The sequence below is a fragment of the Scyliorhinus torazame genome, chromosome 12 (genome assembly GCF_047496885.1).
Source record: "Scyliorhinus torazame isolate Kashiwa2021f chromosome 12, sScyTor2.1, whole genome shotgun sequence".
In the NCBI taxonomy this organism is placed as follows: domain Eukaryota; kingdom Metazoa; phylum Chordata; class Chondrichthyes; order Carcharhiniformes; family Scyliorhinidae; genus Scyliorhinus; species Scyliorhinus torazame.
Window position 1 is genome coordinate 7,265,009 of NC_092718.1, and position 11,720 is coordinate 7,276,728.

Below are 11,720 nucleotides of genomic sequence, written 5' to 3' on the forward strand. Positions count from 1 at the left end.
GGAGAACGTGCAGACTCCGCACAGACAGTAATCCAAGCCGGGAATCGAACCTGGGACCCTGGTGCTGTGAAGCAACAGTGCTAACCATTGTGCTACCGTGCTGCAACTCATTGAATGGAACTCATTCTCATGAAATGGCAGAGCAGAGACGACAGGCCACATGGCCTACTTCAGTTCCTGCATCTTACGGTCTTAACTCCATTATTGTTGTATCATGGTACAACCAGGTTGGAAGGAAGCGATTGAGATGGATTCTTGGGCAGGAATCAGCTGTGGTTCTGTGGGTGGCACATTGAGTTTGAGTCAATAGGTAGCCGGACGGTGGGGGTTAGAGGGGTGGCGGTCAAGTCCCAGTCCAAGTACTTGCATAGGAAACCCAGACTGATGCCTGACACTACTGAGGGAGTGCTGCAGTGTCAGAGGTGCTTTGTTTCAGAAGAAATGTTAAACTGAGGACCTGTCCTCCCTCTCAGGCAAATGTTGACAATCCCATGGCCACTGCTTAATCAAAATGAGACGATTTTTTTTCCCAGTGCCCTGGCCAACATTTTTTCTCAGCCTGGCATTTGCAGGAAATTTCAATTGTGAGAGTTTCTAATCAACTTTAGAGTGAGGCTGACACATGGTACACACTCTGTGGCTGTGAGCCACCCTCCTTCCCATACCAGCCTCCCCGAACAGGTGCCGGAATGTGGCGACTAGGGGCTTTTCACAGTAACTTCATTTGAAGCCTACTTGTGACAATAAGCGATTTTCATTTTTCATTTTATTTCATTTCATTTTCATTTCCTCTTTACTCATTTACCTAAGCCCAGAGGGTTTTGATGCTTGTTGGACAAAGGCCAAACCAAAGGACCCCTAAGATTGTACTGCTGGGGATTTTACTGAGCAAAGTCCAATAGTTTACTAACACACAGCAGTGTTCAGCTGTGACCACCATGCCCATTGTGGCTGGAGCTGGAAAGATCTCCAGATTCAGGTGCTGTAAGAAAGCAGGTTGACTGACCAATTCTCAGTAATACTCTGGATTTCCGTCATCCAACCACAGAGAATCATCTTGGTTTGGAAAAGTGCAATGTAACCCTTAGGTGGTGGGGGGGGGGGGGGGGGGGGGGGGGGGTTCAGCGATGATACCTCTTAAAACTGAATCGTAAGCATGCCACTAGAGTAGTTTTACATAAGCTGTTTTATTAAGGATTGAGATGAATTATAGGACTGAGTAATCATTATTAACCATTGAACATGTATTTTTAGGACATAGCAGTAATAAGTAATCAAATGGGATTTAGGATAGCTAACTTGACCAAAAGGACATTACTTCTGACATCTTGGCTTTGTGAAACAATTCAGGGTGCTGGTTCTGTTGTTCTGTTTCTCACAAACAGTCAGCAAGCTGCTGGGATTGTACACAGCTGTCAGGATGAGGGTCAATCCTGCGCTGCTTGCAATTCTATTGGGTGAAGTTTAAACACTGCTTGCGATTCTATTGGATAAGTTTAAAAGAAGCAGCTTCAGGGATTGGATCGCGTTCAACTGGGGTGGGCTGTTGATTTTTGAATGTTGTACAATTACTGTGCTCTGGTCTTTGTTCGGCAGAACAGGTCTTGACCGATATCCAGTCTGTTCTCCGTGTACACGTAACAGGCTTGATTAAATAAACCATCATGTCTGGGTTGTCCTGTTTGTTCCTCTCTGTACTGAGTTAAGCCACAGGGAATAACCCCACGTGGAAGCTGACTCGATACACAGGTCTTGAAACCGCTCCTACAACAGGTGGGTGTCTCAATTTGACATCTCTTCCAAATGGCTACACCTTCCTCATATTAAATCATCCTCAAGTTGTCAGATCCTCCACACTCGCACACCTGTGAACTGTGCAGACCACTTGTCGCAACATCAAGCTCACAATTCTTGGGTTGCAAAGGGTGTTCAGGTTGACATTTAATACAGTCAGGACCCCCTCTGATGCCCTTCATGGTTGAACAGCCTGGTAACACTAAAGTCTAGGCTGTGTGAAGAATGGCCAGTTGGACAGAGCAACTAACACATCAGGAGAGAAGAGGAGCAAAGGAGTAAAATCTGAAAACAAAGACTCTCTGGCTGGAATTGGAGTTAGTTTAAATATCAATTACCTGCAATAGATCGCATATCTAACTATGCATCAATAATGTTTCATTTAACCATTAATCTTGATATGATTGCTTATATCAACCACTTAATATATTTTGGTTATTAAATGGTTTTGTATAATATTTTTGGACTGTGGATTGAGCCTCTTTTCTTACCCACTCATTGCCAGTTAATTCCAAAAATAGACTCTTTTAACAATTTATTGTAGCGCTAATCTAAATCTCTCCCTGTGACTCACTGTAAATATAAATATATTTATAGCACTCGTTGAATATGTCTTCACCATTCAAGTGTTTCGAGATAGATGATGTATTCAGAAATGGGAACATGGATTGATTTTCTACTGGAAAAAATAAATATTGCTAATTATTCTTAGAGGTCTCATCAAAATTCTATAATACATTGACACCCCAAAGAAACAAGAAATCCTGTGCTGCCTAACTCACGCCTGAGCCCCCAAAGCCTGTCCACGATCTACAAGACACAAGTCAGGAGTGTAATGGAATACTCTCCACTTGCCTGGATGAGTGCAGCTCCAACAACACTCAAGAAGCTCAACACCATCCAGGACAAAGCAACCCGCTAGATTGGCTCCCCGTCCACAAAATTCAAACCCTCCGAGGCACAGTGGCAGCAGTGTGATATGTCCCATCTGCAAGATGCACTGTAGGAAATCACCAAGACTCGATAGACAGCAATTTCCAGATCAATGACCACAATCATCTAGATTCTAGAAAGACAAGAGCAGCAGATACCTGGGAACCCCACCACCTGGAGGTTCCCCTCCAAGTCACTCACCACCCCGGCTTGGAAATATATCACCGTTCCTTCACTGTCGCTGGGGCAACATCCTGGAACTCCCTCCCTAACAGCAGAGTGGGTGTACCCGCACTACATGAACTGCAGCCGTTCAAGAAAACAGCTCCACACCACCTTCTCAAGGGCATTTAAGGACGAGAAATAAATGTTGGCTTGGCCAGCAAAGCTCCCATCCCTTGAATGAATTTTAAAAATATTTTCCACACAAAAACCAGTAAAAGGAGAAATCCTTGTAGCCAATATTATGTGAAACTTCAGTTATGTGGAGAGACTGGAGAAGCTGATGTAGTTTTCTGCAGAGCAGAGGAAGTTAAGGGTCATTTAATAGAGGTGTTCATGAGGGTTTTACGGAATCAGTGGGGGAAAATATCCCAAGTGGAGGAGGGACTGGAGGGGGGCACAGATTTAAGATAATTGGTGAAAAGATCCAGAGGGAAAGATGAGGATTGTTTTTTTCTTAAACAGAAAACTCTTATAACCTGGTGTTTGCCGCTTGAACAGGCGGTGGAAGATAATTCAATTGCAACTTTCAAAAGGGAATTGGATACATATCTGAATATGTATAAATGTGAGGCTATGGCAAAAGAAAAAGGGAGTGGTATTCATTGGGCAGGACATTTGCAGCCTCCTCACACACTGCACTAACGAGGTAGGACATTGTGTTTATTAGAATTCCAATCTTGAGAGTGAAAGTGTCTAGTTTTCTTGTTTTGAATTTTCTGGGGACTCACCAATGAGTTCCCATAAATATTAGATGCTCACTGATAAATACAATTAGGAATTTAGGGGGGAATTTGTAAGGTGGAAAGGTGCGGATCGGATGAGATGAAGGGAAGGTGGGAGGAGGTGCGGATGGAGCATGAATTCCAGCAGGGACCAGTTGGGCTGAATGGCCTGGTTATCTGCTGTACATTTGATGTAACTGAATGTATCTAACTTGCACCAAAAACTGTCAAGAAATAGGTCCAAATCTCCCCTGCAGCCAAAAGTGATATCCCAGGAATTTCCCTGGATGGAGTTAGCAGGTCAATTTAACAATGGTTCTACAACACCAACAGGTCCATTTGAAAATAATTCAGCAGATGTGGGGACCACTGACAAGGACAGCATTGTTGCCCATATCTAATTGCCTTTCCGATGGTGGTGGTGAGTTGCCTTCTTGAACCACTGCAGACCCTGAGGTGTAGGTGCACCCACTCTGCTGTTAGGGAGGGAGTTATAGGATGTTGCCCCAGCGACAGTGAAGGAACGGCAATATATTTCCAAGTCAGGGTGGTGAGTGTCTCGGAGGGGAACCTCCAGGTTCCCAGGTTTCAGCTGCCATTGTCTTCTAGATGGTAAAGGTTGCGAGTTTGGGAGGTGCTGCCAAAGAGACATTGGGGAGTTCCTGCAGTGCATCTTATCGATAGTACACACGCTGCCACTGTGAGTCGGTGGTGGAGCGAGTGAATATTTAATGTGGTGACTGAGGTGCTAATCAAGTGGGGCTGCTTTGTCCTGGATGATGACAAGCTCCCAAGCTGTTCTTGGAGCTGCACTCGTTCAGGCAAGTGGAGAGTATCACATCACACTGCTGACTTGTGTCTTGTCGATTGTGGACTGCCTCCTCCCTGTTCACTTCACCCTTTCAACAAATCCTTTCTCCCTCATTTATCTCACTGGCTTTCTCTCAAATGTATTCATGCTATTTGCTTTGATTACTCCCTGTGGAATTGAAATCCACATTCTCATCATTCTCTGGGTAAACCTGAGGAAGGAGCAGCGCTCCGAAAACTAGTGATTCGAAACAAACCTATTGGACTTTAACCTGGTGTTGTAAGGCTTCTTACTGTGCTCACCCCAGTTCAACGCCGGCATCGCCACATCTCTGGGTAAAGACCTTTCTTCTCAATTCCCTATTAGATATTTTGTTGAATATCTTATACTCATGGGCTTTTGTTCTGGGTTTAAAGGTTACTCTATGATTGAACCGAGTCCCTCAATTCCAGTCCTATCTTGTCATCTTATCTGCGTATTTATTATTCCATTTATCACCTGAACTCTTCGATTCGTTACAATAATCTCCTTAAAACCAACTAGCGTTAATTAAACATGAAGTCATGAATTTAAATGGTATTGCGCAGACGGTTGTGGATCAGGGCGATAGCGAAGAATCTAGAAGTATTTCTCTTTTTAGGTTCCTGCGACACATGAGCTAATCAGAAAAGGTCAGACTTTTTGTTGGGTGGAACTGAATAAATATACCTGTGCGGACAGCTTTTTGTGCAGTATTTATAAAACATACTAAGTTAGAAAGCAAATGAATTCATGTAATGTCTCATCAAATCACCCGCCATGTCTGGAAGCTTGTTTCAAAGCAGATATTGTCTTGGGGCACAGTTGGGTCCTCGGGCAGGGCTCAGGATGATCCAACAGTGATAGACACTGGGAAATACTCACAATTAATGGGATTTGACCTCATTTGATTCGTTGACTGCAATATACTCAGAGGAATCATAACATCTGCAATTCCTTACCTCACCCACTAAATTAATAAAGATTTCTCCGCAAAGGGCAGGCGATAGATGTAAGGATAGTTAACATTTCTCCGGCTGTGATTGAGAACAAGTGGGATGGAGAGATGCCAGTTAAAGAATTTATTGATTTGTTAATCAATTTTTCAGAAAGCAATTACATCTGGTCTCTGAAATATTTTAATTGAAGCATTGTCCCCACAAGAGAGACTACTGCCTCTGTATAACATGAACAGACACTATTATTAGTATACAAGTGCTTAACCTGTTCATAGATCATAGATTAGATCACCCCTATTTTAATGAAAACATAACTCATTTATTTTCATTATCAATGCCTTTATTAAAATCACAGGCAAATAAATTCTTACACATATTTTTGCTCTGAAATTAAATAAGAGGGTGATAGTTACAGGCATTTAATGTGTTTAGTTTAACCTCATCCATAATTCTGCTGGCCTGTTTTTTTCTAACTTGCAACAAGTCACCTATTACTGGGTTCAGCAGCTGAGATTTTATAAATCTCATTGTTGTGTTCAGAATCTTCCACTCACCCCTCCCGACCTTGGTAACCTCTTTCAGCCCCGACATCCCTCCCTATCTCTGGATCCTGCTCCAGCCTCCACAACCCTCCCAATCTCTGAAACCTCCTCCAGCCTCGACAACCCTCACTATCTCTGTAACCTCCTCCAGCCCCTACACCCCTCCCTATCTCTGAAACCTCCTCCAGCCTCCACAACCCTCCCTATCTCTGTAACCCCCCCAGCCTCCACAACCCTCCCTATCTCTGTAACCTCCTCCAGCCTCTTCAACTTTCCCTATCTCTGTAACCTCCTCCAGCCTCTTCAACTCTCCCTATCTCTGTAACCTCCTGCAGCCCCTACACCCCTCCCTATCTCTGAAACCTCCTCCAGCCTCCACAACCCTCCCTATCTCTGTAACCTCCTGCAGCCCCTACACCCCTCCCTATCTCTGAAACCTCCTCCAGCCTCCACAACCCTCCCTATCTCTGTAACCTCCTGCAGCCCCTACACCCCTCCCTATCTCTGAAACCTCCTCCAGCCTCCACAACCCTCCCTAACTCTGAAACCTCCTCCAGCCTCTACAACCCTCCCTATCTCTGTAACCCCCTCCAGCCCCAACAACTCTCCCTATCTCTGTAACCTCCTCCAGCCTCTTCAACTCTCCCTATCTCTGTAACCTCCTGCAGCAGTACAACCCTCCCTATCTCTGTAACCTCCTCCAGCCTCTACACCCCTCCCTATCTCTGTAGCCTCCTCCAGTTCCTACACCCCTCCCTATCTCTGTAACCTCCTCCAGTCCCTACAACCCTCCCTATCTCTGTAACCTCCTCCAGCCCCCACAACCCTCCCTATCTCTGAAACCTCCTTCAGCCCATACAAACCTCCCTATCTCTGTAACCTCTTCCAGTCCTACAAAGCTCCTCCAATTGTACAACCTTCTCCACACTGTAACCCTCTCCAGTCCTGCAATCCTTCCTGGAGTGTTACTTTGGGCTGCAGTTGAATGCTTAAGTTGGAGATTTGTGACTGAGGGAAATTAAGGGTTAATTCTATCTAAATTTTTAAATTTAGTAATTAACTAAAAGTTGCTGAGTTGGAAGAAGGTGAGTTTGGGATCAGCTTTAAAACAGGGTTCACTCAGGCTCTGCCTACAGGTGCAACTAGTTAATTAGATAACTGACTTAAACAGGGTTTCAAAGGCGAGATTCAGACAGTATGAAAGCAGGGCACCTCACAGGGCTGAATCGGTTTGCACTGGAGTGCTACTTTGGGCTGCGGTAGAGTCTTTAAAGTTGGAGTTTTGCGACTGAGGGAGTTCAGTGAGGAGGGAGCGCGGTTCTCCTTTCATTTTCAACCTGTCCTCAAAGACGAGGGCAGCCTTGCAGTGGGGACCATTGGGGCCACCAACAGCAGCTCTCAGAGATGCTGTCACAGCTCAGAAAGTAAGAAGTCTTACAACACCAGGTTAAAGTCCAACAGGTTTGTTTCAAATCACTAGCTTTCGGAGCGATGCTCCTTCCTTGGGTGAATGAAGAGGTAGATTCCAGAAACATATATATAGACAAAGTCAAAGATACAAGACGATACTTAGAATGCGAGCATTTACAGGTAATTAAGTCTTTACATATCCAGAGAGAGGGGTAACCCCAGGTTAAAGAGGTGTGAATTGTCTCAAGCCAGGACAGTTGGTAGGATTTCGCAAGCCCAGGCCAGATGGTGGGGGGTGAATGTAATGCGACCTGAATCCAAGATCCCGGTTGAGGCCGCACTCATGTGTGTGGAACTTGGCTATAAGTCCCCACGCCAGTGGGAGAATTGGCGTCAACTCCTCCGGCGTCAACAGCCCCCGAGAGTGTGGAATTCTCCGCACTTTCAGGGGCTAGGTGGACGCTGGAGGGGTTGACACCACTCCAGCTGGCGCCGAAGGGATGGCGCGAGTTCACGCATGCGGTGAAGGGCCAGCGTGATCTCCCACATATCTGCGCATGCGCAGACTGGCCGACGTACTTTGGCACATGCGCGGGGGGTTCTCTTCCCCCGCGCAGAAGTGGGGGGAAGAGTGGAGGAACAAGTGCCCCCACGGAACAGGCCCACCCGCAGATTGGTGGGCCCCGATCGTGGGCCAGGCCACCGTAGAGGCCCCGCCCGAAAATCGGCGGCGGAGAATATGGCAGCCGGCGTCAGGGCGGGATTCACGCCGCCCCCGGGGACTCTCTGACCCGGTTTGGGGGGGGGGGTGTCGGGGAATCCCGCCCCATATCTTGGAGGGGCATCAAATTTAGATTCCTGGGTAGAGCGTAGGAATAAAAAAGGGACAGCCACATTGCGAGGTGTTTATGATAGACCCCCAGATAGTCAACAGGAGTTTGAGGAGCAAATATCTGCGCAATTCGTGGAGGTTTGTAAAAATAATAAAAATAGATTAATTATATTAGGTGATTTCAACTTTCCTAGCATTAACTGGGATAGTCACTGTCTTAAGGAAGTGGAGTTCTTAAAATGTATAAAGGGGGACTTTTTAGGTCAATATGTGGAGGGTCCAACAACGGACGCTGCCGTGCTGGACCTAATCCTGGGGAATGAAGCCGGACCGGTGATTGAGGTGTTGGTGGGGAACCACTGCTACTCAAAAATCAAGGGCGCCTACCGTTCCATCCCCCAATCGCACTTTGGGAAATCAGACCATAAGACGGTGCTCCTTCTCCCGGGATACAAGCAGAAACTCAAGCGGGAGAATCCAGCTAAGAAGGTCGTGCAGTGCTGGTCCGAGGAAACAGAAGAGCTCCTACGTGACTGCTTGGAGACAGTGGACTGGTCCATATTTAAGAACTCAGCGACCACTTAAATGAGTATGCCACCACCGTCACAGACTTCATCAGCAAATGTGTGGACGACTGCGTGCCAAAGAAAGCAGTACGTGCGTTCCCCAACCGGAAACCATGGCTCAATCGCGAGATTGACTCCCTACTGAAGGACAGATCTGAGGCGTTCAAGTCAGACGACCCTGACCTATACAAGAAATCCAGGTACGACCTCCGCAAAGCCATCCGAGATGCCAAGAGAGAATATCAAACCAAGCTAGAGTCACAGACAGACTCTCGGCGGTTGTGAGAAAGCCTAAACAACATAACGGGCTACAAAGCGAAGCCGAGCAGTATCTCCAGCAGCAGCGCACCCCTCCCCGATAAACTCTATGCATTCTGTGCTCAGTTCGAGCAGGAAACCAACGATCCGTTGTCGAGTGCCCCAGCAGCCCGGACACACCCATACCCACCATCACAGCTTCCGAAGTCAGATCGGCCTTCCTGAAAGTGAACCCTCGGAAGGCGACGGGCCCGGACGGGATCCCTGGTCGTGCACACAGAGCCTGCGCGGACCAGCTGGCAGATGTGTTCGCCGACATCTTTAACCTGTACAAGGTCTCCATCTACTTCAAGAAGACCACTATCATACCGGTGCCAAAGAAGAACCACGCAACGCGTTTCAATGACTACCGTCTGGTGCCCCTGACTTTAGTCGTAATGAAGTGATTCGAGAGGTTGGTCATGAAGCGCATCACCTCCATACTCCCAGAATGTCTTGCATACCGCCGCAACCGGTCCACTGCAGACGCCATCTCCCTGGCCCTACACTCATCCCTAGAGCATCTCGACAACAAGGACTCCTACATCAGACTCCTATTGACTACAGCTCCACCTTCAACACCATAATCCCAGCCAAGCTCATATCAAGTCTCCAAAACCTAGGACTTGGCTCCTCCCTCTGCAACTGGATACTCACCTTTCTGACCCACAGACAGCAATCAGTAAGAATAAACAACAACACATCCTCCACAATAGTCCTCAATACCAGGGCACCGCAAGGCTGCCTACTTAGCCCCCTACTATACTCCCTGTGCACACATGACTACGTGGCTTTGATTCCAACTCCATCTACAAGGTTGCTGACAATATGACCATAGTGGGCCGGATCTCGAATAACGACGAGTCAGAATACTGGGGGGAGATAGAGAACCTAGTGGAGTGGTGTAGCGACAACAATCTCTCCCTCAATGCCAGCGAAACTAAAGAGCTGGTAATTGACTTCAGGAAGCAAAGTACTGTACACACCCCTGTCAGCATCAACGGGGCCGAGGTGGAGATGGTTAGCAGTTTCAAATTCCTAGGGGTGCACATCTCCAAAAATCTGTCCTGGTCCACCCACGTCGACGCTACCACCAAGAAAGCACAACAGCGCCTACATTTCCTCAGGAAGCAAAGGAAATTCGGCATGTCCACATTAACCCTTACCAACTTTTACAGATGCACCATAGAAAGCATCCTATCAGGCTGCATCACAGCCTGGTATGGCAACTGCTCGGCCCAAGACCGCAAGAAACATCAGACAGTCGTGAACACAGCCCAGACCATCACACGAAACTGCTTCCCATCCATTGACTCTGTCCACACCTCCCGCTGCCTGGGGAAAGTGGGCAGCATAATCACAGACCCCTCCCATCCGGCTTACTCACTCTTCCAACTTCTTCCATCGGGCAGGAGATTCAAAAGTCTGAGAACACGCACAACAGCTCAAAAACAGCTTCTTCCCCGCTGTTACCAGACTCCTAAATGACCCTCTTATGGACTGACCTCATTAACACTACACCCTGTATGCTTCACCCGATGCCGGTGTTTATGTAGTTACATTGAATACCTTGTGTTGCCCTATTATGTATTTTCTTTTATTTCCTTTTCTTTTCATGTACTTCATGATCTGTTGAGCTGCTCGCAGAAAAATACTTTTCACTGTACCTCGGTACACGTGACAATGAACGAAATCAAGATTTTAGTGATAGCGACCACAACATGATACAACTTAAGCTTGTTATGGACAAAGAAATAGACAAATTGCAAAAAAAGATTTTGTACTGGGGAGAGCAGATTTTAGTAAAGTAAACCAGGACCTGACTAAGGTAGACTGGGAACAGTTACTTGTGGGGAAACAGAAGAGCAGTGGTGGGTGTTCAAAACGGAAGTGGGGAGCGTCCAGGCCCAATATGTTCCCTCTAGGGTAATGGGAAGGAGTAACAAGCCCAGAAAACCCTGGATGACCAGAGATATTCAGGACAAAATGAGAAGGAAAAGAGGGACTTTTAGCAAGTAGAAGGGGAGTAAATCAATGGAGGTATTAGTGGAGTACAGAAAGTAATAATAATCTTTATTATTGTCACAAGTATGCTTACATCAACAAGTGATAGACAGAACTAAGCGATTCCACAACCAATGCATCAGATCTAAGCTCTGCAGTCCTGCCACATCCACCCGTGAATGGTGGTGGACAATTAAACAACTCACTGGAGGAGGAGGCTCCACAAATATCCCCATCCTCAATGATGGAGGAGCCCAGCACATCAGTGCAAAAGACAAGGCTGAGGCATTCGCAACAATCTTCAGCCAGAAGTGCCGAGTGGATGATCCATCTCGGTCTCCTCCGGAGGTCCCCAGTATCACAGATGTCAGTCTTCAGTCAATACGATTCACTCCACGTGATATCAAGAAATGGCTGAAGGCACTGGATACGGCAAAGGCTCTGGGCCCGGACAATATTCCGGTGATAGTATTGAAGACTTGTGCTCCAGAACTTGCCACACCCTAGCCAAGCTGTTCCAGTACAGCTACAACACTGGCATCTACCCAGCAATGTGGAAAATTGCCCAGGTGTGTCCTGTACACAAGAAACAGGACAAATCCAACCC